General features: G+C 36.1%; 1 long non-coding RNA gene across 1 annotated transcript; it reads right to left on the bottom strand.

Annotated features, from left to right (window-relative positions):
* Positions 1 to 1690: 1690 nt before the first annotated feature.
* LOC120443126 lies at positions 1691 to 5534 on the bottom strand. Its single transcript, XR_005615161.1, has 4 exons — positions 5505 to 5534; positions 4176 to 4207; positions 2944 to 2970; positions 1691 to 1823 (listed from the first exon to the last, which is right to left on the bottom strand). It is a non-coding gene; the product is annotated as an uncharacterized LOC120443126 (long non-coding RNA).
* Between the last annotated feature and the right edge of the window lie 902 nt (positions 5535 to 6436).

The following is a 6436-nucleotide window of genomic DNA, read 5'->3' as shown; positions in this document are numbered from 1 at the left end:
AAACTGAGACATGTCCACTTGATACTCGTGTCTGCGGCTGGTGACCACTGTGGGAAGCTCATCACAGGCTAGAAACACGCTGTTCACAAACCTCTTTCTGGCATCTGAATACACGGCATGGCCTTTGTCCAACACACGGTTAAGATCGGCTCTGGTAATGAATTCATCCTCGTGTAAGAATGAGAGGAAAACCAAACTGTTCGCCATGCATTGCTGATTCCTGTACTTTCCATACTTAGCAGAAGCCTGGCTTCGGGATGCACAGATGCTACTCACTCGTGGATGAGTTTCACTGTTTGTAATCTGTACATGAGACGGTCCTGGAGTTTCTCCATCACACTGCGTTTGCATAGTTACCTGGGGTTCAGTCTGGATTACCTGCTGTACTTTAGCATTTGGCACAGATGATGAGCAAACACCTCTCTTTACCACATCTGCATAAGACACTGCAGCTGTCTGAGCACTGCTCTGCACTTCTGGACTGGGAATACTTGCAACAGACACCTTTACCTCCTCACCACTCTGAGAAACATTTACCTGTTCCTTCTCCTTTTGCCGTCTAAGCTTCTGGGACAGCGACCTTTGACCTTTCCTTGGCATTTTGTGCAAGTACAAACTGGACCTTATATTTATACACAAATGTAAACAAAATTCAACCTGTATACACTGAAAAACTAATCTATTAAATGGAGAAATGTAAAACTATACAAATGGTAAAGTGTTCTTATAACTATGTAATTGATGTAAAAGGCTGACTTAAATACAAACTCTATATAAAACTTATTGAAAGTTCTTTAAAAACAGTTTTATTGTAGCTTTTTCAAAAACTGTATATTGTTACTTCTATTTTTTTTTAACCAGACTGGATAACAAATAGGTCTATACTTCTGTAAAGCAATATACAGAATAAATCTCAACAATCAACAGTCTATAATAAAACTCTTAACTTTTAAGTAGACTTTGTGTAAATCTTTAAGATATCTAATATTTTAAGCAAATATGAGTGATGGTGTGGTGATCAGATGACAGGCGATGAAGATTCTTCAGCTGGATGTTCTGCAGCAGTCAGGAAACAGGAAGTCTGGGTTCTCAGGGCAGCCTCTAGATGACAATTGTAACTGAATACTTACAGAGTGACAAAAAGGGTTTGTCCTTAAATAATAATAGTATAAACTTGCAGTCAAATGTTATAGCCAATGAAACAGACTTGAAAAATATATTTGAATCCAATTTATTATCTATGTGAATATAACAGTCTGAATGTATGTATTACAAAATAACCAGATTATCTTATTACAAATAAACCTTGAAAAAGGTGTGTATTTTATATAATTTATCAAAGTAACTGCACACGTAAGCCAAGCTATCAGTGTTTATTCCAAAGTGTAATGTAAAATTAAAATGACAAATGTAGGACTGTGTAAGTAGTTTCTACTGTGAGTTCTACTGTAGTGTAATTCTACTACTGTAATTTCAAGTTTCTACTTGTGATTTCCAGCAAAATGACTGGATGTGAGAGAGTTTAACGACAGGAAAGATGGAGCAGTGAGAGCAGAGATCTCTCAGAATTCTGAAAACAGATCGATCGAAGTTCTGGTAACTTCAATTCCAAAAACTTAGATTCTGGTAAAACTTGATTTCAAGTCACAGGATTGCGTTTCAACTCAGGTTCAAGCTTGTCAACTTAGATAGAGCTCATGGCGGAGAAATGATAGAAGATAGAATGGCTTGTCAAAAAAAAGATGGAGCAGGAGAGGGAGAGTGATAGGACAGACTGAATTGCTTGTTAATGATAGAGGAGAGGGTATTCTGCAGCAGGTCACCTGTAAGACAGAAAGAGACTGGAATTAGGCATATTTTCAATAAACATGGCTTCCAAGTATTTTTCTGACTATAAGGCACATTTAAAAGCCTTTAATTTTCTCAAAAATCAACAGTTTACCGTATGTATTAATTCTGGCTGTGCTTGCTGACCTCAAACCAATTTTATGTGTTACACGCGCTCAAACATCTGTCAAAATGTTTTAGTACGACTTTGAAAGCTACAAAGCTGCAGCGCTTGATGGATTGTTGGAGCATTACAGCTACAGTAGTCAGGTGCCTCATGGAGTAATTCCTATTGTCCTTAAACATAATATTATGGTGTGTGTATGAGAATCTGGCACCTGTTTAGAGACATGCGTCTGAAGCAGATTTCAAACCGATCAATCCATGAAGAATTTGATAGATTTGTGGAAGAGGACTGAACAGAAAAAGTTAGTGTATTGTTATGTGTTACCACTGAAAAATGTTGAGAGTTACTGTGAATGAGTTGAATAGTTTGAGTTATCTGAATATTTGGTTAGCTGCATACGCCTTATAACCCGAAAAATACAGTACATTACCGTTAACATAAAAGTAAACAATACTGTTTCTACATATTTCAGTCACATTTGGGGTATGTTTAATACACAGCCATAAGCACTCCACTAAATCTAGGACATACTTATAATGACCGATTTAAAGGCCTAATTAAAAATATATATGACCATAATTTCTTTGTAGATCATTTAACCATAAAATACAGAAATGAATGCTGTATCTGTGCTTTTGATTGTTTCCAGTCATCAACAAAATCTTTAATTATAAAAGACTAATTCAAAGAGCAGTTTTCAGACAGTGACTTAATTATTGAAGGAAAGAAGCTTTTGAAATCCACAAGGCCCTATTTGAAGACTTAATTGTACCTAAACTGCTGTTCATGAGCTGCTCTAATGTGAAAAAATATGTGCTGCTACAATAACCTACGGACCTCTGTAGGTCTGGAAATGTTTACACAGACTTTACTAGGATTTGATGACTTTTGATGATCACCAATAGCTGTGCTCACTCACACCACTACACTGAATCTCCTATCATGAGAAACATTTCCCAGCACTGCACCTCAGAAAAACCTTTACTTACCAGACTTGAGACGATCAGATCAGCAGTCTAGAGAAAGGAAACAATTCATCAGATCACTGTTAGATGATTCAGACTGTTGAGCCTCTTCACACACAATCCAATTTACTGTGACACAAATTAACTAGTAAAATCCTAAATTACTTTAAGCTTTTTAAGTTTACTGTAGTCTGAAGAGGAGATAATTGAACTGCAGGGTCTCACATGGCTTTAGCATGTGTAATAAAAGCATTATTACTACAGAAATGCAAAGAACAGGCACCAATATTTGTTGGCACAAGTGCAGGATACACCAAATATTTCCTACACAGAAGCCTTGTGGCTCAAACATTTTCTACAACAGGTCAGTGCTAATAAAGTGTGAAAAATCAAAACTTTTAATGTCCTTTCAGGTTAAAAACATTAAATACAAAGTAATTCTTGTAATCAGAAGCAACAGAAAACCTCATCATGTTTTACATGATGAGGTTTTATGTAAATATTGACATGTTACAATAACAGAGAGGTGCAGAATGTTTGTGATTAAAATTAAATGTCCTAAAATATTACACTAAAAAGTCCTTTCATTGTACCCGTTGCTAGGAATATTTATGTATTTTGCAATGTCCCTTTTGGCAACATTTCTATTTAATTGTAAAATCATTATATTCACTAAATAAGTAATAAACTAATTAGACACACTGGCTGTAATTTACCTAACAATGTCCACTCACACCTCTGGTTCTCTTCGTTTTTTATTATTGCTTAACTGTTAAAGCTATTACTTATACCGAGTGAGGCAAAGTACTTCTACAGTGTTCTGACTTTAATATAATACATCAGCAGAATTTGAGAGACAATATGAATCAATACCTGTGCAGCTCTTAAGTGTTTGAGCCACCACTTTATACGGACTCTCCTAAAACACTTTCATTGTTTTGTCTGCTACTTAAATCCACAAACATAAGGACAAAATGAACACCTGGATAAAGACATCTGACATTTAACTGTTTGAATTCAATAAGCCATATGAAATTTAAATCATACATAAATGGGCTACTAAACTTCAGGGACATTTTCAGGGACAGTCAGAGGCCCTGTGTGGGGGCTTTGCTGCTACAGGTCACAAATCTTGTGTTTTGCCAATCAGTAAATGGAAAGCGTATCACAAAAGTCAAACTACTGTATGTAAGTCGTCAAATGTGCTACACAATGCCAGGTTCATACTGCTTCAGTTACAATCACTGTTAACTTACCAGCAAAGGCAAAACCAAAGATCTCGTTCACTCTGTGTAACAAAAGACAAAGCACAAAAATACAGAATGAGACAACTCAAATCAGCATCAGAGTCAATACTGCATCACTCTGTGTAGTCCAAAAGATTCAGTACACTTCTTTGTTTACCACAGCAACAAACAACTCACCTCTTTTTCTACACCTTATTAAATATTACTGTCTTCATTAAGGTAAAATGTGGTTTCATCCATTTGTAATAAGCCACACAAGTTTCTCAGTTATGTGATAGCTCTATTAGTTTGGTGCTATTAGATAACACAGTAGATTTCATAAGCAGTGATTTGCTACACCTAGCACTGCACACTTTATCAAATTCTGACATCACAATTTCAAAGCATGAACAATCATAAATGAAAGCTTGGATGATATTTTTGTAGGCTTCAACATTTGAGTTGGTCTGCATTCAAATTCTGCTTCCTAAAAATATTACCTGCACACAGTATCATTTAATATGCTGTTGTTTTAAATATCTACATATCATATTTATAATATTAATGGTGCACTGCTGCATTTTATTTATTTGAAGGTGGCCTTTTTTAGATTTCATTAATTTTTCACAAAGTGAGAAGTTAAACAGAGCTGCAGGTGTAGGTTTTATTTTAAAAAAAACAACCTGTACAAACAAGTGTTTGTTAAACAGTTCTTAAAAATTTAACTAAAAACTAAAATTGATTAATTAAAAAACTTCTTCTTGTTAAGAAATGTCATTATTCTTATATTATGTGTTTTATCCTCACTCTATTGCTCCCTTCTGTTAATTAACCCACAACACAGACACACCGGCACAGGCACGTGACTCTTTTTCTCCCGGCTTTCAGTCAGAGGCGGTAAAATGGCTCCTTTGAAGTTGCCGACCCTGCTGCTCCAGCAGCTAATCAGTGGTTCTAAAATGGCGGCTCATTACCTTACAACCTATAGAATGAGGCCGTTTTAACTGACTGATTTGTGAAGAGGAGAACTAACTTCAGCTTCCCTAAGAGACTCAGAAACACTAACACACTGAATGAACCAAATACAACACAATAACTGTATTAAACAATCAAATGAACCATATTAATTTCACACTAGGCCTATAGGAGCTAGGCTAGGCGTTAGCGCTTAGGGGCATACCAAACACTCCTTTTAAATACTAAAATTACAACGTTTCACTAAAAAAGCAGCCATTGTGTTACTTTAACATGACTTATACTTCGACTGGCTTCATAACTCACTAACAACAACTCGGTAAATCACTCAAACAGCTTATAGACATTTTATTTCAGAGAAGAGAGACAGAGAAGCAGGCTTACCGGCAGGGATGGAGCAGAGACTGGGCGGAGATTAAGGAGTCAGCCAGAGACATAAAAAGAGGCATTCACGGGTAGTGGGAAACTTTGCCATTACACAAAATTGGCATTGAAAACGTGAAAAATATATGTAAATTTAAATATTATTATACTAGATTTTTTTTGCAACAAAAACAACATGCAGAAATTTAATTCTATAAGTTCATTAAATGTTTCAAACAGGATTCTGTGAATTTGAAATAATGGTTAAAAGACATAAATAAACATAAGGTCAGTATGTTAAAATGTACTGTATTATACATAGATAGATAGATTTATGTAACTGACTGCAGTAATAAGAACAGTCTTCAGGACAGTAGGAGCTGCAGAGGCTCATCTCACTGCTCTGCAGGACTCAAGAGGTTCAGGAGGTCCTTTAACCCCACTGCCATGAGACTTTTTAACAGTGACCCCTGAGTGTTCAATGCACATTTATTTCTTTTTTTCTAAAACATAATGGTTGTAATCATATAAATTCCCCCTTGTGGGACTAATAAAGGTATATCAAATATCAAATTGATGAATATGAATTAGTGGTCTGTGATAGTGTATTAATTTGTAGGGAAAAAAAACATGTTGCCCAAGGTGTAATTGAACCCACGACCTTTGGGTTGCAGACCTGTGTCATTACCAACTGCGCCACTGGGAAAGAGAGCAAGCGCCTGGAAAACAGGGTGATGAGCAGTCAGAATTAGATTGCGGTGAGAGGCGAAAAACGCTGTTTTTTGGAGTTACAAAACGTCGTGTAACTCAAAAACTAGGTGGACTAGAAGCATAATTCTTGTACTGGGTGAATCAGCGGACTTTCGTGTACTTTGGCTGTGATTTGCATTGCTCTTTGTACATCTGTCGCTGAGATATGACGAGAGAAGAAAAGGCAGACCTCAGATATGATT

The sequence above is a fragment of the Oreochromis aureus genome, linkage group 12 (genome assembly GCF_013358895.1).
Source record: "Oreochromis aureus strain Israel breed Guangdong linkage group 12, ZZ_aureus, whole genome shotgun sequence".
Taxonomy (NCBI): domain Eukaryota; kingdom Metazoa; phylum Chordata; class Actinopteri; order Cichliformes; family Cichlidae; genus Oreochromis; species Oreochromis aureus.
Note: the sequence above shows the minus strand (reverse complement) of the source record. Positions and strands in the feature narration are given on the sequence as shown.